General features: G+C 38.0%; 1 protein-coding gene across 1 annotated transcript in view; it reads right to left on the bottom strand.

Moving 5' to 3' along the window:
• ATP11A (ATPase phospholipid transporting 11A) overlaps positions 1–24856 on the bottom strand; it is a 234439-nt gene that overhangs the window by 191263 nt on the left and 18320 nt on the right.

The raw sequence follows: 24856 nt of genomic DNA, 5'->3' as shown, positions 1-24856 counted from the left end.
GATGAACTAAATGCTGAGCTGGTAGTAATATAATGTAAAAGATGTAGAAGAAGGCATATGAAGTAAATTCTCTTAAGGAGAATCACTGAAAGGACATGGACAAAGATAACGAACCCAGGCTGAGAAGGCATAAATGGGCTACAATGCATACCAATAGAGTACCCCTAACAATGAGATCATGTAGCAGTACTGTCTCAAGTATGAGTACTTTCACAATAACATTCAAATAAATACACTGGCCTGTTCTTTTTAATCTATATCTTTGAGGTACCTTTGGGCTATGATCGTTTTACACATTAAAAAACTGATGCTCTGAATCATTTGGTGATTCGCTACTTCCATGAAGAACCCCCAGAGTGTCTCATTCCTCATCCACAGCACACTCTTCTAAATATTTGAAAATTTCCTTATACCCACAAATCTTTCCTTTTATATACTGACCATCCCTTTTTCCCTTCATCTGTTTTTCATAACACATGATTTCCCGACTTCTGATTTCCTTGGATGCTCTCCTCTGGACAAGGTCCAATTTTTCAATGATGCTCTTAAGTTTTAATTCCTAGAGTATTCTGCTGCAGGTTTGGTCTCACCAAAAAAAGAGCATAGAATGGGACTACTTTATCTGGACACAACATTTCCCCCAAGAATTCATTCACTTTTTTTAAACCCTTAGCTTTCGTCTTAGAATCAATACAATATATTGATTCCACGGCAGAAGAACAGTAAGGGCCAGGCAATGGAGATTAAGTGACTTGGCCAATGTCGCCCACCTAGGAAATGTCTGAGGTCACATTTGAACCCAGGACCTCCCATTTCTAGGCCTGGCTCTCAATTCATGGAGCCACCATTCACTTTTCTAGGAGTCATATCACATTGTTAATTATGTTAAGATTTCATTCAACAAAAGATTCCCAGATCTTTTCATTTGAATTGCCAACACACATTATTATACTTACAAGTAAATCTTTTTTTTTAACTATGTAGGTTTTTACCTTTATCCCTATTAAATTTCATCTTGTTCATTTCTGCCAGCTGTCAAGGTTCTTCTAACCCGTCAAGACCTTGAAATATTCTGACTCTGTCATCCAACATGTCAGTTATTCTTCCCCAACTTTATGTTATCTGAAAAAAATTTGATAAGCTTGCTTCTAAGTCTTCATTTAAGGCACAGATTTGTAAAATGAGGGATTGGATTAAATAAAAACGCAGAGTTTAGTATGGAGCATAGCATCTAATAAATGTTTATTGACTGATTGGCAAATGATCTCTGAGGTCACTTCCAACTCCAAAACCATGACCTAACTAAAATGATTAAACACAAAAAGCACTGAATTGAGAGAAATGTCACTGAAGATTTCCCTTCCAGTTGACACTGACTTGTTAATTAAATACCCCTTTGGGGTATGGTAGCTCAACCAGATCTAAACTTACTGTCATCCAGCCAACCCTTCTCCCTTACTTAGCAGGAGTACTTCTGCCACTGTCATACTGAAAAGGAGATATTTAGATTTTTAGCTTCAAGAGGTGATGATTAAAGCAATCTCACTCGTCAGTCTAATAATTCTATAAAAATGGGCTGAAGTTAGTTTGGCGTATTGTCTTCTTAACAAACCCAAGCCGTACTCTAGTTTTTACCTGTTAGTCAACTACTCTCAAAAAGTTTTGATCACAAGCCTGCTATGTACCAGGCACTATATTAGGCACTAAGGATCCAAAGTACGTCAGAACACCTAGTTCATGCTGCATTCCACAGTTTTGTTGAAGAACAAAAAGACGTCTTCAGTTTACAGACTCCATTTTCATTCTCTTGGGTTGATTAAAGTAAAATCTGCATGTGCCTACATTCTGTTTTCATGGCTGATTACTCATTATAATGCTGTTCACAGGACAACCCCTTCTGCATCTTCTAGGAGAATGTAGCTCCTTGAGGGAAGACACCTTTTTCTACAGCACAGAGCCCTGACTATCATATTTTTTAACCTTTACATTCCATCTTAGAAACAATACTAGGTATTGGTTCCAAAGCAGAAGAAAAGAGTGATAAGGGCTAAGCAATGGGGGTCAAGTGACTTGCCCAGGATCATACAATTAGGAAGTGTTTGATGCCAAATTTGAACCCAGGACCTCCCTTCTCCAGACTGGGCTCCCAATCCACTGAGCAACCCAGCTGCCCCCTATCATATATACTTAACAGACAATTAATGAACTGAACTGAAAATGACATTTAGGGGTCAGCTAGGTGGCTCAATGTTATGGAGAGCCAGGTGTAGAAATGAGAGGTTCTGGATTCAAACATGACCTCAGACATTTCTTAGCTGTGTTACCCTGGGCAAATCACTTTACCTCCATTGCCTAGCCCTAATTGTTCTTCTGCCTTGGATTTTAAAAAAGCATATCTACCCTTTTTTCATTCTTGTGGCATGATTTCTGTTTTGAACAATTCTTTAAAAGCAGTTCCTTGGTCACATTTGAAAATTCTTTCATTATCCTGAGGAAGAGTCGTCTGGTCCTGAAAAGGACCATATTGTATGTACCCTCTTATTTGATTTGTTTTGGGGCTTCAGTTCCTGCTTAGGGCACATTCATTCTCCTTAAGGAAAAAAGAAACAGATACTGAATAGTGCCTCTCTGTGTAATCCATTAACATCATGCCACCGGTCTCCAAGCTAAGCATCTATTCCTTCCTTGTTCTCTTTACTATAAAGGTCCCTGAATTTCTAAGCATTTTTCCATGTCTCATTTTACTCTAGGTCTTAGCTTTCCTGAAGAAAATTTCATGGTTTTTTTTTTTCCTTTCTTATACTATTTCCCATACATCTTTTATTCCTGATACCCTTCTCTCTACCTATTATGAAATATCAGCTTTCTTTAAAACCAAAACCCCAACTTATTCTTCTCAGAATAACCAGAAAATAAAGACATCATTTCCAAATAGTAAGTTCTCAATAAATACATGAGACACAGATGTTATTATACCATAAGATTTTTAGATTTTATTTTTATACCTTGCCAGCAGCTACGTGCTATATAAACTTTATATCAGTAAAGTCCTTTTTATAAAAAAAAAAACTCTTACTTTCTGTTTTAGAATTGATATCAGTTCCAAGAGTGATATGAGCTAGGCAATTAGGGTTAAGTGACTTGCCCAGGGTTACACATCTAGGAAGTATCTGAAGCCATATATGAACTCTATCCACTGAGCCACCCAGCTGTCCCTGAGTCAAGCCCTTTTTAAGCAAGAAATAGGCCAGGTATTTTTCAGAAGTTTTGGAACAGCAATAAATCTGGCATAATGAAACTAGAGTATTACATTTCCTTTTGGTCAATTGATAATTAATGAATTATCCAATATGAGGCAGACAGGGAAATTTTCCTGCTAAATAGGAGGAAAAAACTACCCATCTGACCTACTCTGTTGCTTATTATTCACGCATGTATGTGTTATAATTTCCCAACTACATTTTAATTTCCTTGCGGATGGGGCCAATCTATATCTAACTCTTTTCAATGTCATAGCATGTAGCCCAATGACTGTGCACACCTTTGATATTTTTCAAAGGATGACCCAAGAATCTTGGCAAGGTTTTAAATTAGCTTGACTTTTGTGGCACCTGTATCTGACAGAGGAAAAAAACCAAAACCAAAATAAAACAAAACAACAGTTCTTAAGACAGGCTCTCCTCTTTTGTGAGTCTAGACTTTACAGATATTTCCTGAGATTGATTTTTAAATACCAGTACACTAACCTGAACTCTTTTTTAAAATAAGCTTTGGAGAAAAAGAATCCCAAATGCTGTCCATGGCCTCATGAAGCCTGTTTAGTTTGTCCACACTCTTACCCACTACAAGACAATCGCCAAAGATGGTTTATTTCCACCTGTGCTTGATTGGTTCCATTAGTTCATGAGGCAATCCATTCTGTTGTCGGGCACTGTTCCTTACAAGGAACTGACATCTACTTCCTACCCTCCCCATCTATTATTCTTCTCTGTTGTCCTGGAAGCCACTAGTGGTTTAATTAGATTTTTTAAAGCATTTAGATACAGTGATGGATAGAGATAGAGATAGACTGCAGTGTTATCGACTTCCTAAGTATAGAACTATCTGTCAAATTATAGACATATGCAATTGGAAAAGAATTTGTCAGATCATATAGTCCATCATCCTATTGCTTACAAATTCTTCATGCTCTTTTGGTAGGTGGGGTGAGATGAGGCAGCTATTAGGACGAGCAACATGTACGTGGTTTTAATGAAAAGAAGAGAACAGTATAGTATGTAATAAATCTAGCATTGTGCTGCTAGGGACTCCAGTACACACAAGTGGATACTAAAGGGGAAAAAATTAAAAAAAAAAACAACACACAACATTTTTGAGTTGGTAAATTAATAAGCATTTATTAAGTGCCTACTGTTTGCCAGGCACTGTGCTATAAGTAATAAGGATACAAAGAAAAGCAGAAGGACAATCTCTGTTCTCAAGGAAATCAGACCCTATTGGAAGAAAGAATGCCAACAGCAACTAGGTACAAAGAAGATACAGACAGGACGAACTGGAAACATTCTAGGAGGGAAGGAACTAACATTATAATAAGGGGAATCAATTACTTGTCAAAAGTAAGATTTTAGCTGGGATTTGAAGGAATCAAGTGGTAAAGGTGAGCAGTAAGAGTGAGAGAATTCCAGGCACAGTGAACAGGCAGGAGGCAGAATCAGCCAAATTAGCTAAAAGTTAACCAAGAATTGTGATCTAGGCACTAGAAATCCACTCTAAAGTAACAGTAAAATATCTGTCTTCTTTGATGGTGAATTTAGAGGAAGGTAAGTGCATTATCTTTTTGTGTAGAGGACTAGAGTCTCCAAGAGTTTTTTAAGACAATGATTACTATGGGAGAAAGATGAATATAAAATTCCTTAGACATTAATACTCAAATCTCAAAGAATAGCACTGTATGCCCCACACTGGATTCCAGTACTGCTTTTTGTTTTATTTTGAAGTTTTTGAAATAATTAATAATGTAAATATATTTTTAATTTTAATAACAGCGTGGCCCTATTTCAACTGTTCTGGAATATAAGGAGGAATTTTCAAAAGTGCCCCAAAGATTCATGTGGGTACTCAACACCACTATTTGAGTAATAGGTTTCACAGCACATGTTATTCATAGAGATGGGGTCCATGGGAAGAAATATGTGACCTTAAATTGCATGTAAGCCTATATCCTGTGACTGGAATTCGTGACTGAAAATGAAAACTCCTATGATCATGCTGCTCTCATTTAGTCATTCCCTTCCATTTATTTTGTGTCTCAGAGCCTTTTAGTTTCCTTATAGGCAGGCTTGTTTACAAGACAGGCAGTATAAGCTTATGGAAAAATACCCATCTGGAATTCTGAGGAGCACCTTCATTAACTACTAAAACTCTGCTCAGGTCATTTAATCTCTCTGTAATCTAGTTTCCTTCTCTTGAAAATGCAATAAATGATATTTGCCCTCAGAGGGCATTCCATTATGAGAAGAATAGAAGACTTCAGGTATGAAGTTTGGAGGTGCTATTGAAATGCAAGTGGTCATTAATGATATTTCAACTTTATTACTCTAAACCAATACATACACACTGTGCATCATTACTTCTAAAGCCATAGGCAATGGACTGGGGGAGGTACAAAAGGAAAAAAAAGAGAGAAAGAAAAAATGGGAACAGACCTTGCTCTCATAGACCTTACTGTGGAGCTAGTGAAATAAGGTATATGCATAAAAAGATGACTATATGCAACACAGGACATAACCGTAAGACAAAGGACATTGGAGTTGATTGAAGATGATCTGTACCTGAAGAGAAATAGAGACTAACATGGTGGCTCTGAGTAGGCTTTAACACAATATCAACAGGGAATTAATTATGAATAAAAAGTGGTATAAAAGTTGCAATCCAAGAAATGAATGAATAAAAAATGGTTAATTGATAAAAGATCAGTCAATCTTGGAATCCATACTAATTATTGGTTTCAAGGCAGAAGAGCAGTAAGGGCTAGGCAATGGGGGTTAAGTGACTTGGCCAATGTCACACCATTAGGAAGGGCCTGAAGTCAAATTTGAACCCAAGACCTCCTATATTGAACCCATACTCCTATATGGCTCTCTATTGCCTGAGCCACCTAGATGTCCCTCAATCAGCATTTATTAAGCACCTACTACAAACAGGCCAGGCACTGTGCTAGGTTCTAAAGATATAAGTAAAGTAATTCTTATTCTCATGAATCTTATATTCTCTTGGAGATAACTATGGGCAGTTTGGGGCATTCACTAATATCCTCTTCACAGTATAAAGATAAAGTAAGAAAGGCCCCCAGCATGCTGGGTAGACACTCTATGACAAACTATAAAAGACATGGCCAGCACAGAATGTAAGCAAGGATGGGTTGTAGTCTTTATTACTGGAGGTAACACACAGTCTTTATTACTGGAGGTAACACACACCAATAAAGTAACAGCTATCTTTGAGTTTTTAGAATGCAAAAAATATAACTGCCTAATGAGTGATACAAACAAGAAGTGGTAGGAGTTCTAATGGGGAAGAAAGAAATCAGTGAAATTTGAAGTCACTAGGAAAGGTTTCATGGAGGAAGTAGGGCTGAAGTCAAACCTGAAAGGGCAAAATAATTAAAAAAAAAATAAAGAACATTAGAGGTATGGAGGAGGATGATATGAGTGTGAAAATTTAACACTAGCCTTTACCTCTGTCTTTGGCACCTTAAGACAACCTTGGAATTTTAAAACAAGAAAGGTTTGATCTTCCTTCCCCCACCTTTTTCTTTTATTATTATCTTTTAATTTAAATATTTTTCCATGGTTACATGATTCATGTTCTTTCCCTCCCCTATTCCTTTCTCCCTCCAAGAGCTGACAAACATTCCACTGGGATATACATGTATTATCACTCAATATATTTTTCCATATCTTAATTTTTGTAATAGAATAATCTTTTAAAAACCAAAACCCCACATCCTGTACAATATAAACAAATGATAGATCAAATATTTTCCTTCTACACTTCTTCCTCAACAGTTTTTCCTCTCTATGTGAATAGCATTCTTTCTCCTAAGTCCCTCAGGACTGCCTGGATCCTTGCATTGCTATTAATTGCAAAGTTGATTACATACGATCTTCCCATAACGTTTCAGTTTCTGTCTTGATTTTGCTCATTTTGCTCTGCATCACTTTGTGGAAGTCTTTCCAGGTCTTAAGGAAATCAAGTAGTTTGTTGTTCTTTTTAGCACAATAGTATTCCATCACCACCATATGCCACAATTTGTTCAGCCATTCCCCAATTGAAGGGCATCCCCTCGTTTTCCAAGTTTTGGCCACCACAAAGAGCGCAGCTATGAATATTCTTGTACAAGTCTTTTTCCTTATTATCTCTTTGGAGTACAAATCTTGTAGTGGTATGGCTGGATCAAAGGACATGCATTCTTTTAAAGTCCTTTGGACAAAATTCCAAATTGCCTTCCAGAATGGTTGGATCAATTCACAACTCCACTAGCAGTGTCCCAATTTTGCCATATCCCCTCCAATATTTATTATTTTCCTTTGCTGCCATATTGGCCAATCTACTAGGTGTGAGGTGGTACCTCAGAGTTGTTTGGATTTGCATTTCTCTACTCAGGAAGGATTTAGAGCACTTTCAATGTGATTATTGATAGTTTTTATTTCTTAATCTAAAAACTGCCTGTTTATATCCTTTGACCATTTGTCAATTAGGGAATGGCTTGATTTCTTGTACAGTTGACTTAGTTCCTTATATATTTGGGAAATTATTCCCCCTCCTTTTTGCTGAATAAGAATGGAGGCAAAGCTTGTTCTTTATATGTAAACAAGACTCTAAAGAATAAGGGATAGAAGAAAAGAGAGTGTGGCATTGAGAGGTCTAGACATGCCCACTGTGCAGCCATTCTGGGAGGTCTCTGTCTGGAAGACCCACCTCTTGTCCAGAGTGAAGTCCACCAGGTGCTCCAGACAGAGGGGCTTGGGAAAGGACATCACAAAGAACATAAATTGGACTACTGGAAGGAAGGGGCAGGGGGTCTTTGTCCTGGGAATCCAGAGCTAATAGGTATGGGTCAGCCTGGCTCTTGGAAAGGAAGGCAAGGTGGCTGACCACAATTGGCTGATGCCTTCTTTTTTCTCTGGCCTACTTTATGTTATTTAGTAAATTATCATAATTATTATACAGTCTCCAGAGAGTTCTAATCATAACATGAGCAGAGGGACAGGGTAAATACAAAAACAGCAGTTTGACTCAAAAGGTGTATAGAAGACAGTAGAGTGTCACAAGATTTGAGAGGCAAGTTGAGGCTAGCTTGTAGATGACCTTGAAAAGTTAGCCTTGAAAAAGCTTAAATCTCTTAATTTTATTATGTAGACAAGGAAAACCTGTCAAGAATTTTTTTTAGGAGACCCAGGAAAGAATATATGAAGAAAGAAGGGTTTTTAGAAAATTCACCTAACTTTTTAATGTGGGATAGACTAAGGGCAGGGGCCCTAATCTTATAATAATTCAAGTTTCAGTGATAAGAAGATGGACAGTACTATAAATATAAAGTAAAAGGACGGGAGAAGAACAACATGAAAGAACAAGCCATAGTCCTTGGTTCATGATTAGATGCAAGGGGCAAGGGGGATGGAAGAGTCAAAGATGACTACAAAGTTTGAATTTCATCTCGAATTTAATTTAAGCACTGGATTGGGGTAGCTTAGGTGGTTCAGCTGGTTGAAAGTCAGGCCCAGAGATGAGAAGTCCTGGACTCAAATATGGCTTCAGATCCTTCCTAGCTGTGTGACCATAGACAAGTCATTTAGCTCCCTAACCCTTCCCACTCTTCTGCCTCAGAAAAGTGATTGTACAACAGAAGGTAAGTTTTGTTTTGTTTTGTTTTAAGCACTGGATCTGGAATCAAAGGAGAGAGGTCTTAATTCTTGCTCTAAGTCTTGATACCTGCGTGACTTTGGACAACTTGTTTAACCTCTCCCAGTTTCAATTTCTCGAAAATGTGGGAGTAGGACTAAACGCCTGAAGTCCAGCTCTAGATCTATGATGCTGGGAATTTTGACAAGGGTGAAGTTGTAAGGGGTGGGAATGAGGGAAAAGAGGTGGTAGTAAAATAATACTGGGTTTGAAATGACAGCAAAAGGTCCAAGTGAAAATGTCCACAAGTCAGCTAGAGAAACAGGAATGGATTTCAAGAGCAAAGTCAAACCTGGATATATTGATTTGGGATCCACCTAAGTACAGTTGATAGTTGAAGCCAAGAGTCGATAAGCTCTTTGAAGGAGATATGAGAGAGAAGAGAGAGCTGATAATCCTTGGAGTACACTCTAGCTATTCTGAGGCTAGAGGAAGATGAAAAACCAATGAAGGAGACAAAATGGAATAGTCACAAAGGCAGAACCATGAAAGTGGAATGCCATCAAGTCCAAAGAGAAGAGGTTTTTCAAGAAGGAAGATGCCCTTTTTCTTCAATGACAAATGCTAAAAAAAAGGGTCAAGGAGGATGAGGGACTAAGAAGTTATAAGGTCTGATGGTTAGAGGCATCACTGATATCATCCTCCTCAAAAGAGAACCATTTCGATAAAATCAAGCTAGGGGAGAAGTTGCTCACAGAAATTCAAGAATGAGTGGCCAGGTCAGGAAGGAAGGATTTGATAAGATGCAAAATAAAAGAAATGAAAGAAGATACAGTAGTGGCAATAATGGGGGGGGGGGGGAGAGAATCCTGGGACAGTTAGTGGCTCAGTGGATAGAGAGCCAGGCCTGAAGGTGGGAGGTACCCAGTTCGAATTTGACTTTAGTCACTTCCTAGCTGTGCTACCCTGGACCCCAACTGCTTATCCTTTATGCCTCTTCTTCCTTGAAACCAATAGTTAGTATTGACTCTAAAACAGGAAGTAAGGGTTTTACATTTTTTAAAAAAAGAATCTAACAAAGGCTGGGCTTTATTGTGGCTTTTAATTTAATTGTTACTTTAATTTAAGGCCTTTGGGAGATGGACAGGTTTATAGACAGAAGGGAAGGAAATGGTGGAAAAGGAAAATATTGACGCCACATATAAAAGTGACTACCCCTTCTTTGTCAAAGAGGGGATTACAAATGTAGAATACTGCTTAACAATGTGGGACTCAACTGATGTGCTTGGTCATTGGTTTTGCTGAATTTCTTTTTTTCCCCTTAATTTTTAATTCTTTGTTACAGGGGATGGAAGGAAGGTTAGAATGTACTCTGAAATAAAGGTCTTATATAAAAGCAACAATGTTTAAAATAAATAGATAAAAATAAAAGTGAAGCATTCAGGTACCCCCTTAAGGAGAGAGTACCTTGAGTACCCTGAGAGTTCTTTCCCAAGTAAAATATGCGAGTAATCTAGGCAATACTGGAAGGTCTCTAGGCCATAGACACTCCAGTGCCTACTGGTAAATATGGAATTACGAGGATGACGAAGAGACGTAATAAAGAGTGTCTGTGATGCAAATATCTGTTCTGTAAGGATTGGATAATTTGTACGTACCATTCAAAGAATCTTTCCGATTTTATACATAATTTATACTCTTCCCAATCTCAACCCTAGAGTTAACCAGTTAAAACTACCCTGTCTTTTCTACTCTCAGATCTCTTGGCCCCTTGCGTTAATGCTCATTATCCCTTGTCATACTCCAACCCTGAACTATTGTTTTTATTACTATTAGCTAACATTGATATAGCACTCTCAAGTTCACAAATCACTGTACATATTTCATTTAATCTTGACAACCCTATAAGTGCTGAGGTTACAAGAGGTTAAAGCACCGAGCTAGGAAGTGTCTGAGTTTTGTTGTTGTTGTTCAGGCATTTCAAACACATTGTGTTATCATTTGAGGCTTTCTTGGCAAAGATAATGAAATAGTTGGCCATTTCCTTCTCCAGCTCATTTTACAGATGAGGAAACTGTGGCAAACAGGGCTAAGTGACTTGGCCAGAGTCACACAACTAGTCATATCTGAACTCAGCCTTCTCCTAACTCCAGGCCTGATTTCTACCCTGTGCCAGCTAGGTTCTTCCAGTGTCTGGGAAGGAGTTCAAATCCAGATCTTCCAGTATTTTATCCGTTTATACCACCTAGCTGGCCAGCCAGCTCCCACCAGCTACCTTATTCACTCTTACATGCTGCTGAACAAAGCTGTTGGAAATCACACAAGGAGGCTGGCTGGGAACAGTACAGTTTCATATCATCTATCTTCAACTTAACCCACACGGCATCAAGGCAATCCTTTTATATCTCCCTCATTAATTCCCTATTCCATTCCTCAGATTTCTAACCCGAGTCATCCATAACTCCTCTTTTTCCCTCACTCTAGTGAGGTAGGTACTATTATTATTATTATTATCCCATTTGAAACAGATGGGGAGAGACTAAATATAACTTGGCAGGGGCAACTAGATATCCAGACCCAGAGACAAAAGTTCCTGGGTTCAAATTTATCCTCATACCCTTCCTAGCTCCGTGACCGAGTCATTTAACCACCATTACCTAACCCTTGTCATTCTTCTGTAATACATAATATTAATTCTAAGGCATAAAGTAAGGGTTTAAAAAATGACTTGGCCAGGGTCTAATACTATTTAGTGATCCTTTTGAGAGATCTAAACTAATCTCTCTGGGGGGGGAGGGGGTTCCAGCAACAATTTATCTACTCCAACACTACAAAGAATCAAACTGAGCTAGTTTCATCCAGATTAGTTACATCATCAAGGGTCACCTTGTTGTCTGATCAGTAAAGGGGAAGCATCCTTTCCAGGAAGTTACCTTACCCCATCACTTTTAAGTGGTTTAAAATTTTAATTAGCATGCTTTCTCTCTATGTCATTGGGTCCTTTTAACAGTCTGCCTTTACCTTCTGGCACCCCCTGGCACAGAGGTTTCTGTGCCAGGGCACCTCAAGCCCAGCAAAGCTGTAGTTGACCAGATTTCCCTCTTATCTGCTGCCTCTGTGTGCTATCAGCAGAGCCCAGTCTACCATAGCAGTGATCATGCAAAGACTAGAACTGTCTTGAAATGTGTGCGTGTGAAAAGTCTCAGCCATAGGCCACTGCCCACTGCTAATTCCTGCTTCTGGTTCATTTGCTACAGAGCTCCCAATCTTCTGGGAAAGAACACTCAGAAGCTCGATTATGCCATTTCCTCACCCTGCATGCCTCCCCATCCCTGCAGGCATGCTGTTTGCTCCCCTAGCCTTTTCCCAGAACAGACATATTGGCTTCCCTGGGTGTGGGGCAATCATTTCCTCAAAGACTTTTCCCATCCCCTTTCTTTTTAGGGATGCACTATTAACTTCCAAGGCCTACCATCAGATTTGTCGCCTGGGGAGTGGGAGAAAACGAAAAAGCTTGGCGTACAGAAATACATAGGAGCTCACTCCTGCAGATCTCTCTTTCCTTCCAGCCCCTCCCATTTCCCTTGGCAGCTGAGGTCACTTATCACTCACCACAGCAACTGGAAGAGCGGTGAAGTGAAGAGAAGGAGCCTTCTGGGAACCTCTGACTTGTTCCCCTCTCTCCTGTTCCTTTACTCCAGCTCCCTAAACCATAAACCCTTCCCCAAATCCTCACGCCCCTCACCACAGTCCATTTACGCGCTGGCCCACCTCAGCCACTGTCCCTTCAGCATCCCATATGGATGGAGATTCAGCCTTTTCTGAAAGTCCTTGCAGGGATGAAAGATTTCACAACCTCCCTCAAAGGTGCATTTCACAGCCCTCAGAACTCTATTAAAAGTCTGTCTGTTTTTGAAAGTCCATTTCTTCCTGGGTTGGCTCTTTTGTGTGTCCTTATTTATATTCTACCCAGTTCACCAGGTTCTTGCAAAGGAAGTACTTTACATATCTCTAGGTACTCTAGCTATATAAAAGTGAACACTTCTTATTTTAGGAAAGAAAAAAAAAGGAAATTATCCTACCCCTGGCTATACATGTTCACTCATGTTATTACTTCCTCATTCACTCCCCACCAAGACTATCCTGGTCCCCATCCAGCTATTCAAGGTCCACCCACTTGCCTCCCACCCTCAAATGCTTAGATGACATATCAAAACAGGATGCAATTTTTTGCATAATGTCCTTTTACAGACATGTTAGCGTCATCTCCTGACCTACATCATAAGCTCCTCAAAGGCAAGACCGTCTACACTCCACAGTACTTAAAAAGCCATGTGATAAGAGCAAAAAGAGGACTAAAATTTAGGTCAAGAACAACTAGATTCGATTCTCAGTTCTGACTGTTACTATGTGGCCTTGGGCAAGTCACTAAAGCCTCAATTTCCTCACCCGTAAAACTGTGAATAATAAAACTATTATCCTATCTCACAGGACTGCTATTAGGTTCATAAAGGATCAAGTCTATAAAGTTCATTCACTGTAACCAAAAAGCCCTAAAGAAGTGTAAGCTGCTATTATGTCACATAACCCTAGCCTATTGACTAAGCGTACATACAATTCTTAAAACCAAGAAAACAAATACTTGCCACAAATATGATGAAGGCAAAACTCCCTTTGGCTCCCATACTATTTGACTCACAGAATGTTGAAAGGAGTAGGCAGCAAAGTTTTTCCCCCCTAAGATGGGCCTTGCAGTGGCAAGTTTTTTTCTTTTCTTTCCTTCCTCCTTTCTCTTCCCTTCTTTCCCTCTTTCTTCCATTTCTTCCTTTTCTTCTCTCCTTTCCTCCTTCCCTTTGTTCCTTCCTTCCTTTTAAAAAGCATTACTTTCAGTCTGGCAAGAGTTAGACAAATGGGGTTAAGTGAGTTGTTTAAGGTCACACAGCTAGGAAGTGTCTGAGGCCACATTTGAACCCAGGACCTCCCTGGCTCTCTATCTACTGTGTCTACTAGTTGCCTCTGGTAAAGGTTTTTCTGAGAAGCCCCTATTTAAGTGTCATCAACTTTTCAGGGAACTTCTCCTGCAAGTTCAAAGTCTTACCCCCTTATTCTGCCACCACTATCCATCAGTGAGCGCTCACTGGGGCCAGATGCACTCAGTAGAAACACAAAATGTCAGTGCTGGAAAGTACTGTACTCATCAGCTAGTTGAAACCCTCATTTACAGGCCAGGGAAGTAAAATTGTTTGCCCAAGATCACAGTGTCAGGATTAAAATTCAGATTTACCAACTCTCGGGCCAACAGCTGTTTCCCTACCTCACCTTACCGCTGCCCACATAAACAAACACCCTAACAACAATAGCACTACGGTGAGCCTGGGTAGACTTTCAACCCCTCATCTAGCAGGCAAACAATAAGATCATGGAGTTACACTAGTCGGGAATACGTTCTTGTGTAAGGATTTTAATTACCTCTGCTCTGACTGGTTTTTCTGCATGGTTGTACAGCACCAGAAGCCAGAAGGGAGCCAGGATGAAATCTGCTCCTGCCACCCAAGTTGGGTAACCATGAGCAAGTCACCTAATTTCTCTAAATCTTAGTTCTTCTGCTATAAATTGAGATAAAAATAAAAGTCCTCCCTCTCAGGACTGTTGTGAGAAGTGAAATAAGAGAACATATGTCAAGCACTCTGTCAACCTTCAAGTGAGCTCTGATTATGACCAGCCTTTTCACATTCTCTACATGTTAATTTTGCCCAAAGCAGCTCAAATGGTTTGATGTGCCATGCACACAACTTTTGTTCTAAAAGAAGACTGCTTCTTAAAGTTAGGAGCCCCCCCCCCCCCCACCAATTAGGAACCATATCAAACACTAGGACCTGACTTTTTACTTTAACAGAGTTCTATAGTATGACACTATAAACCTGATTAATATTTACTGTTTCCATTTCTTTTAAAGGACCAACATTATTTTTAAAACCCTTGCCTTCTGTCTTAGAATCTACATTAAGTATCTGTTCCAAGACAGAAGAGTGGTAAGAGCTAGGCAGTTGGAGTGAAGTGACTGGAGCAGGGTCACAGAAAGTACTGGGGACCATATCTGCTTCAAGTTCTCCTGACTCTAGGTCTAGTATTCTATCTACTGAATCATCTAGCTACCTCCTAATGTTATTTTAAGTGTCAATTAGTTCATATTTCAGAGAATTACCCTATAGCAACCCTCTTTGTAGAGAGTAATATGGATTGGGGTCCAAAATCCTTGACTAAAAGTTCATAGCTAAGTTGATGATATAAATGTCTTCCTTCCAGGACAATCATAGTCTTGGCACAAAATCAAATCAAATCACTCTGACCTTCTTGTGTCTCAGTTTAGAAAGTTAATATATAGAGATGTTTGAGTTTGATTAAAAGAAAAATAACAGTATAGCAGACAAAATACTAAGACAATAGATTCGCTCTTTCATTCTTTCATTTTCAGTTGTGACAAACATACACAGGAAACTCAAATAGTATGGAAAATACAATTTGAGTAACTCCCATTAATTTATAAACTTCATCACCTAATGATTATACATTAAAAATCACCGTAGAGTGCACTACTTCCTTAAAACTATAAATCACAGCAGTGGTCTTACAGTTATGCATTTACATTTCCAGAGCTATAATCACTAAAAAGGCAGATGGAAATTCACAATAAAGTACTAAAATTGCCACTGACTTTTTACCTAACCAGAACCAAAACTAAGAAGTAAAACTATACAGAAAAAAACCCAGAATAGACATTGTCCAGATTCAGGGAAGATTTGAAATCTTAGTATTCAGTCAGTTCAATTTGTTTATCTGTAAATTTCCACTGAAGAAGTATAAAAACAATGCTAATTAGACTAAATATTTTTAAGACACAGCAGTTTCATACCATGACTAAGTACCAAACCATTGGGAAATGACAACCAGTATTCTGTTCAACATTTCATGTGCAATTTAAACCCTTAGGAAAAAAGCACTGTTCTGTTATTTAGCCAAATCTTTGCGGATTTACCAGAAGAATTATTTCCAAAATGATGATAATGATGGAGAGGTGACAAAAGTTTCATTCTGGATTCCCTATTTTAGTATTCAGGAGAGCAAGCAGGTTGGGGAACAGTCTCAACTTCATGCCAAATAAGGGTGGACTGAAGGAATTCTGGGAATGTTTAAGCTTGGAGAAAAGAAGACGAAGACAAGATAGCTATCTTCAAAGCATCTGAAGGACCAGCATGTGGAAGACTTGTTCTCCTTGGTCTCACATGGTAAAGCCAGGAAAAAAATGGATGGAAGCTGTAATTATTTGAGGCTTGAAGGAAAAACTCCCTTACAGCATAAATTGACTGCCTCAGTAGGTAGTGAGTTCACCCTCAGGGGAAGTTTCAAACAATGGTTACTTATTTTGTATTTTGCAAAAGTGATTATTGTTCAAATATGGGTCTGACTTAGATGGTTACTTAAATCTTTTGTGAGATTAATGAAATACAACTGAAACTGAACTAATATGTAATCATTTAAAATTATTCCTTGAGTCATAAGCAGTTTTGATTAACGGTCTATCTCAAATATTACATAGAATTCTGGAAAGAATATGTGTTTATAGGATATATCAAATCAGTTTTGACTTAATAGAAAGAAATCTTTGATTAAAAATGTGACTATATTTTCATATTCAAAGTCTAAAAGGGTGCTATTTTCTTTGTGATAATGTCACAAAACAGAGTTCTGAGCAACTATTTTTAAATTACTTAAACTAGGTTTCCTTTGTGAAAACGTCTACCAGAAAACTTCAGAATGTGTTTGTTTTAAAGGAGTAGAAGATAAGGACAAAGAGTTCAATAATTACTGATAGTTATATCATAAATCAGAGAAATAAAGTTCCAGAGAGAAGACATCACCCCAGAACTTCAAAGATATAAATTAATGGAACTGATACCACAAATAAGAGTATACTGAATTACTGATATTTTAGGAATGTTCTAATTCTTTTAGAACAGAGGACCACAAAGGGCTGAAGGCACCTTCAAGGTCAAATAGCCATTTTGCAGAATGAGAAAATTGAGGCCCAGACTTGCCTAAGGTCATATAGTTGAGACTGGAAAACCTGAAATTTGAACTTGGATCCTCTATGACTTCTAGCCCAGTGTTCTTGCTACTGTTCCATGTGGCCTTTCATGTTTATTCTTTATGATGGAATGATGATGATGGAATGATGGAAAGATGATGATACCAACCTGTTACAGAGATTTTAGCTTAGTGGAATTTTAAGAATCACTACTTGATAGAACAAGGGCAATATAGGAGATTCATCCATTTTGTAAAAATAAAATTTCTGAAAGTTTCTAGACCAGGAAAACAACTTAGATACCAAGCAAAATAATTAGGAAAATAATTTAAAGAAAAATCATAAGCAGTCTGATTTTTCCTCAATACCCACTTAAAATGTTCATAAACCTGAAATGCAATATTTTAATGGATCTGTGCTCTCACCCTCAGAAGCATTCCATTCAACATGCATATCACACATCTTCATATTTTATGTTACTCTTCTCCAGGACCTATAACCACCCCATGTTGCTTGGGACTTCTTTATTTCTTGATAATACCAGAATACCATTGGAGCACATAGGCTGTCCCTCTGTTACCCTTAGCTCTCATTACATGACCAGCTGATCTCTTTTTTTTTTGCAAGATTATCTCTTCAATGATGTTATTTTGTTGTATTTGGGGTATGCAATTCCTTCCTGATAATATGCTGGCATTTAATGCCCACTGCCATCACGTATCTCCATTGCTCATTAGGTGACCTACAACTTCAATTTATCAGAGATTTTTGTCCATCCATTAATCATAGTCAAATAGCATCAGTAGAAAAATTTTTAAAGACACTTTTTTCAAAGAAAGAAGAAAGAAGCTTGAGATTATTAAAGGTGACACAGAATTTACCAAATGCAATAATTCAGGCTACATCTCTGTGCTACATCATTCTCAATTTATGATGTGTCCAAGAACCATTGAATGATGAACTGTTCCTATGAGTTGTCTTTTTGCTTGAAAGCAGCCTAATTTTAGTAAATTGCTGGGCCAGATTACCACTCTAGTGAGTGTCTGAGACTAATGTCATTCAATGGAATTTGAACATAACATTTTTCATACATCAGTACATTGTCAACTGGAAAAATACCCACTCTTGGACATAAACACCTTGAAGTTTCTCCCATGCTTCCTACTATACAATATATTCTAGGATAAAGGATTCATTAAGTGCTTACTATATGCTCAAACACTATGCTAAGCACCAGAGGTACAAATATAAGTAAATGAGACAGCCCTTTCCCCTTAGATTAAAGTCTAATGATGACATTGGACTAACTGACAAAATGACCCAAGATATCTTTTCCCTAGACCCCCCTAAAAAGATTTAAAATTCTTTTTGACAAATTCACACACACACACACACACACACACACACACACACACACACATATATGTATACACCCACCCACACCCATGCACATATAGAGTACTTGGATTTTGAAAATCAGAAGAAAAGCACAGGACTTTCCACCTAGTCTGTCCTCTTTCTCAATGAAAAGCATTTCACAGTCAATACCTGCCTAACCCATATTCATTAGAATTGATCATGGAGTTTCACAAAGAATCATGCTGGTTGTCTAAGTCTTGGAGTAGTACAGAGTATAATTATGTCCTTATCTCTCCCTAAGCATCAAAAAGAAAGAGAAATCTAGTATCAAATTATCACTAGATTGTTAGTTCTATGAAGGAAGCAACCCTTATCTTATTTGAAATTTTTATCTTTCCCCACATATAACAAACAGCATTCTGCAAAGGCTAGCTATGAATTGTAGGACCATAATTCAGAAAATACCTAGAATGTCCCCACTAAAAATTATCTATAGATGTTAATCAAACTACCAAAAATAAAAATAAGCTCACATTTACTTCCAATAAATGTTTCTTTTTCTCTAAAAAGGGCACACAATAATAACTAAATCTCCAGCCCCCCAAATTAAATCTGAATCAAAAATGTCCATGAAATAGAGAAAATTGACAGATCTTTCAATGAACACACAACACAAAAATATCCTTTCATCAGTCTCAGCTTTAGGTTATTTTGCCTTTTATAATTTGTAGACTTCAGAGCAGCATCTTGAATCCCTATGACTTTAGAGCCCTAATTATATGATGTTTAATTCCATTCTCTTATGTTGAATTGCAGGTGATTTTTGATCAATGATCTCAACTTCCTCTAACAGAATTTCACTATGTGGCATGTGGGACAATGGCTAATTTCTTCTTTGGGAATGAGTGAAACAGAAGGAGTATTGTTTGACAAGATGGATACAATTTTGATAGAAATCTCTAAACATCACCATGTTTATGACTGTGAGGTTCAAGTTTGCTCCTGAATCTGTTTTGACCGAGAATCTGTTTTGTTACCAAGAAAAACAGACCATTTACCCATTAAGTTCTCTATTTTATTTGTGTTCTTTTAAAAATCATACCAATAAAATTATTTCTTACATTAAAATATGTAAATGTTCTGCTTTATAAATTTGCTGCTGTCTTAAATCCCATTTATTTCTCATTTTATTTTGCTGTAGCACCCACAGAAGCAGAAATGTTCATCTCTCTTTTGTTCTCTGAACACAATTTCATTTCCTACCACCTGTTCCATTAAACACCTACTCAAAGTTTCTGCAGGATTATTGTCACCAAAAGCATTTATTACATACACTACTGTGAATGGTAGCACAGTGGTGTGCTTACATTTCATTGTTTGAGGATTTTACATGAGAAGTATATTTGTATTCCCTCATTTCTGGGAAATTTAAACCCAAAGTTCTGACTATGCCTCCCCCTTTCCTGGTTTATCATTGGCCTGATTCTTAAAGAACATGTTTCTAATACAATACATTTAGATAGTATTTTAAGGATGTGCAAAGTGGTTTGCATATAATTGCTTATTTTATCCTCACAATCAGCTGGTGAATTAAGCACTATTGATATTATTATACCCATTTTACAGGTAAGGAAACTAAAGCTGAGAAGTTTGCCTATGATCTCTTAGCTCAAGACAGATTTAAGTTATGAATTCAGATCTTCCTGAATTTAAGTCCAGGACAATGCCTATAACAAATACATACTACACTGCCTTTCAACATCAATGTAAAGCAAATCTCTGCTTCTGATGAAAAGAGCACCTGTTTCACCCTCTTGATAATAGGAATAATGCTGTGAGAGTAACCCACAAAAAACCCCTGCCCATTAATGCTGCTGTTTCAATAATTGTATCATTAATATATTTTAAGCAAATACTACTTGGTAAAATGTCATTTGGCCAATCACTCATTAAACGTTATTATCCTGATGGAACTAACAATCTATAGGAGCAATGATGATAACTTTAGAATATTTGCTTAAAATCATGTATCCAGAAAATTAAGACGAGTCACCAATGACAGGAGGGTATATCTCTACTGCACCAGAGTCAGCAATCATATATCCAACTTCTCCATCTCTATCATCTTACTCTTTCTTCTTCCCCTAAGCATTTGTTCATTTTTCTTTCCTTCTAGGACCATCCAGGCAAGTGATATAAAGACACGGCAGTCTTGATATTCTTCTCCTGTTTTCATCATCCCTCAGCTGCCACATAAAGTCTATATTCCTCTGGTCCCTTCAGAGAGCAGAGTCAATGAGAGACAGTTGGTGGGTGAGTTGTTATGACAGCTGAGAGAAGCTGGAGTCCAGCCTCCTCTTACCCCTTCAAATGAAAAAGCAGCACCTGCTGCTTGTCAGGATTTGGGAAACTAAACTACCAGGAGGAATCCCAGCAGAATGTGCAGAAATTCAAGTATCAAATCTGTTTCTTAAACATATTTGAGGATTGAATGAAGGAACTGGGGATGTTCAGCCTAGAGGGGTCCTAGAAAGGTAGGACACAAATAGCCATCTTCAAACAAAACTATTGTGTAGAAAGACTTGTAAGGGCAATAGCCCAGAGGAAGAAGCTTTCATCTCAAGTGAGGAAAGGCTTCCTAGCAATTAAACTGTTCCCAAATGGAATGTGCTGCCTTGAGGTAGTAATATATCCCTTCCATGGATGTTTTCAAGGGCTGGCTGGCAACTCTTTGTGAGAGATGTTGTAGGAAGATTCTCATTTGGGCATAGATGGATAGTTTCCAAAATTCCACTAGTAATGAAATTCTGTGATTCCCTCTAAAGCTTTCTTCCTACATGTTTGAAAAATCCAGAATCTGAGAGACACAAATCCCACAGTCAGAAGATAACTTGGTCCACACTGCTACTTCCCTATGGTTTTTTCATTAACAAGTTATAATTCATCTGAGCCTTAAAAGATTATCTAGTACTTTCCCAGCTGTATTTGTTCTATTCTTATATCATCTCTTCAGCTCTTCCCTTGACAGCAATTGTCTGAGAGTCAAGAGACCTCTCTCTACCACAAACTGTGTGAACTCTGACTCTGGCTATTTAAGTCTATTAGACCTGAAGCTCCAAACTATCACCTTGGCAAAAAGGGAAATGAACTTCATTTAGCATGAACTGTTCCTGATGAAGCTCTATCAGTTTATTGATGACTATTTCTCTTTCTAAATGGCCATAAACTAACCCTTTATTTAGCAGTACTCCCTGCAGAGAGCCAAGTCTCTGGGTAATGTTTCTGGAGCTATCTTATTTCTCACATTCACTACTGGCTTAGGCGTCCAGATATTGCCCTCCTTCCCACGTAGCCTGGCTTTATTAGAACTCACTGGACTGTTCATGAGCATCATTAAGTCTTTCCTTTGGACTGTGTGTAAGACAGAACATAAGACATTTAGGCACATGAAAAGAAAACAAGGATTTCTCATGTTACCTTTCAGGCATTTATTCAGATTATGAAATTTAGGACCATAGGAATGTATTCCATTCACTTTAAATATCATCCCTTTTTATTTGTGTTCATCAAATTCCCACAACTTTGACCTATTTAAAGCCTGGCAAATTCAGCAACTGCTTTGTGATACATCTAAGAGATTAACCATGATTACCTCTATACAATGAAGTGATAAAAAAATGTATAAATCTTCTAGAAAACTTTCCAGTGATTGAAGTCAAACTTAGGAGTTTACAGTTTGCAGAATACACCCCATTTCTCTTTTAGAAAATCAGGACAACATTCTCCTTTCTCAAGTACCTTGGAATCTCTCCTCCATTCCCTGAATGATCACTGAGAGCAGTAGCTCAACCTGAGTCATCATGAATTTGGGTTTGACGACATCATTTTAATAGCAGAACTGAATAGTGAAAAAAAGCTGTAGACTTGGTCTCCAGAAAGCTGGTTTTAAATGCCATCTCTGACACAGAATATCTATGTAAAAGTCACTTTAGCAGTTAGCAGCTCAGCCATTGACCCCAAACTCAAATTCACAGAGAACTGATCAATCTGCATCACTGAAAAGAGTTTCCACACTGACAAAATGATGGGTCTACACCCACCTAGGTCACAAGGGCATTATGAGGCTCAAATGAAGTAATGTATATGAGTCATTTACAAACCTTCAAGCACTACTAAAATGTTATTTATTGAAGATTTCCCCCCATAGAGCTAAAAGGGAAAAAAAGTACTTTTTTGGCCTAAGTATTATCAGCCTCAATTCATTCTGTTAAGTCATAAGATGCTTTGAAGCCTTTGAAATAATAAAAGAAAGTAGTATTTATAATGAACATCTAGATGGCACAGTGGTGGACCTGAACACAGGAAGACTTATCTTTCTCAATTCAAATCCAGCCTGGGCAAGGCCAGTGATCCTAGGCAAGTCACTTAATCTCATTTGCCTCAGTTCCTTCATCTGTAAAAATGAGCTCCAGAAGGAAATGACAAATCACTCCAATATCTTTGCTATGAAAATCCCAAAGGAGGTCACAGAATCAGACATGACTAGAGAAGAAATATTTATCATTTATTGCTTTAAGAGTTACAAAACATAGTTTTGAGTAGGTGCTATCATTCTCCTTATTTTGCAATTAGGAGACTGAATCTGGGAGAGGGAGTCTGAATTTGAGTTCAGGTCTTCCGACTCCTAAAACTAGCACGGTATCCAATATCCCTGCCCTAGGAAATCCCCTCTCCCAAAAGGCAAGATGCTCAACTGACTACAGTCAATTTCCTATCTTCCTCCATCACAAATTTCAAGATGGAGTGGTCAGTTATCTCCAGGTTCCCATGATTTCTACTTCAACACCAATCTTCCTCCTTGTTGAGAAGTTGGTCCCAGAATAGCAGTTTCCTTGGGTGCTTCTCCCCCCTGAAATGACCATTAAAGCTACTCAAGAATTTGTCAGTTCCTGTACTCTGGGCAGCTAAGAGGGCAATGGTTCTTCACTGAAGGTAAGTAATGGTCATTATACAATTCCTACTACCCTCCTCCCCTACCCCATTCTGTTCAGTCTAAGTTAAAGCTACCCATTTTGTGGAAATGTGGAAAGGTTCCAGTAAGAGAGAGGTAAGAGGGTCTAGCTAAAAGAGATTAGTGGTCAATGGTTTACCAGATTCTATATCAGTCATTAACACCATACCTAGAGTCACGTTATTTGTTTAAAATGCAATCAGGAAGGGGCAGCTAGGTAGCTCAGTGGTTGAGACAGAAAGTCCTGGTTTCAAATTTGGCTTCATATACCTCCTAGCTATGTGATGCTGAGCAAGCATCACCCTAATTGCTTAATCCCAATTGCTTCATCCTTACCATTCTTCTGTCTCAAACCAAAACTTAGTACTAATTCTAAGACAGGAGGTAAGTAGTTTTATTAGGAAAAATGCAATTAGAAAATGTTAACACTTGTGCCCTTCTTGCCCCGTCCTATCCATGTCCAATACAGCTTTTAAATCCTGCTGGAACACATTTCTTCCTGCAAGTCTCAACTGATAGATCCCACTTTGATTTTATACCTCTATTTTGGGACCCTCCAATGTGAACATGGTCAGTTTGCATTGAACTTAACAAATTGGGGCCCATGTTTTCTTGATGGGAATCCTCAAAGTTCATGCCAAGCCCCCCTAAAGAATGAGAGACTAATGATAAAAGAAGCAAAGAGAAGAACGCTCGGTAATGACTATTAGGGATCATAAGGTTCAATTAGGCTGGGGTGGGGAGGAAAACAGAAAACCAAAGAGAATTCAACTAGAATGAGAAACTGGAACCACAAAACTTTATTTCGCTAACCTCCAAGATGAGATCATAACATAACCTACTTCCCATAAAGAAACGAATTTATTTACCAGAGAAGTTTGAGTTTTGTTTTGTTTTTGACAAAGAGAACCAACTATTTCCTAAACAAGCTCGTTAAAAGGTGAAAGCGACTTTTGGTTTCCCCAAAAGACTTCTCTAGTTGGCCTTCATTTTCTCCTGGTTATTTTCCTATTTGTCACCATGTTTTCTTAAGCAGTTTGTGTTTCAGTTCATGGTTGATGTTCTTGGTCTGGCTCTTTTCTTCAGGTGTTCTCAAATAAACTAATATTGAGTTTCACCTTATCTTTAAAAAGCTACCCATCATTAGAGGGATCAAATAGCCTAAATGTGATACCCTCTCAAATCAAATGACTAACTAGAGTTTCAATTCTGCCTCAAACAACCAGTCTCTCAGAATTAAACAACAATTAAGAACCCATTAATAATAGCCTCTAGAAATACTATGCATTTATTATTTTCTCACTTTTCAATACATTGTTTTTTTAACATGATCAATTCTCTCTTACATCAATAAAAGACCATGAAATCTATAAAATCATGCAAAATGTACCCCTTTTATTAGACAATTTAAACAAGTCACAAAAAAAAGTGACCTGAACCTTTGGTCTTATTAATAACTCTAAGACAGAAGAGCGGCAAAGGCCAGGCAATTGAGG

The sequence above is a fragment of the Monodelphis domestica genome, chromosome 8 (assembly GCF_027887165.1).
Source record: "Monodelphis domestica isolate mMonDom1 chromosome 8, mMonDom1.pri, whole genome shotgun sequence".
NCBI lineage: Eukaryota > Metazoa > Chordata > Mammalia > Didelphimorphia > Didelphidae > Monodelphis > Monodelphis domestica.
The sequence above is the reverse complement of the archived record's forward strand: the minus strand, read 5'-3'. Positions and strand labels throughout refer to the sequence as shown.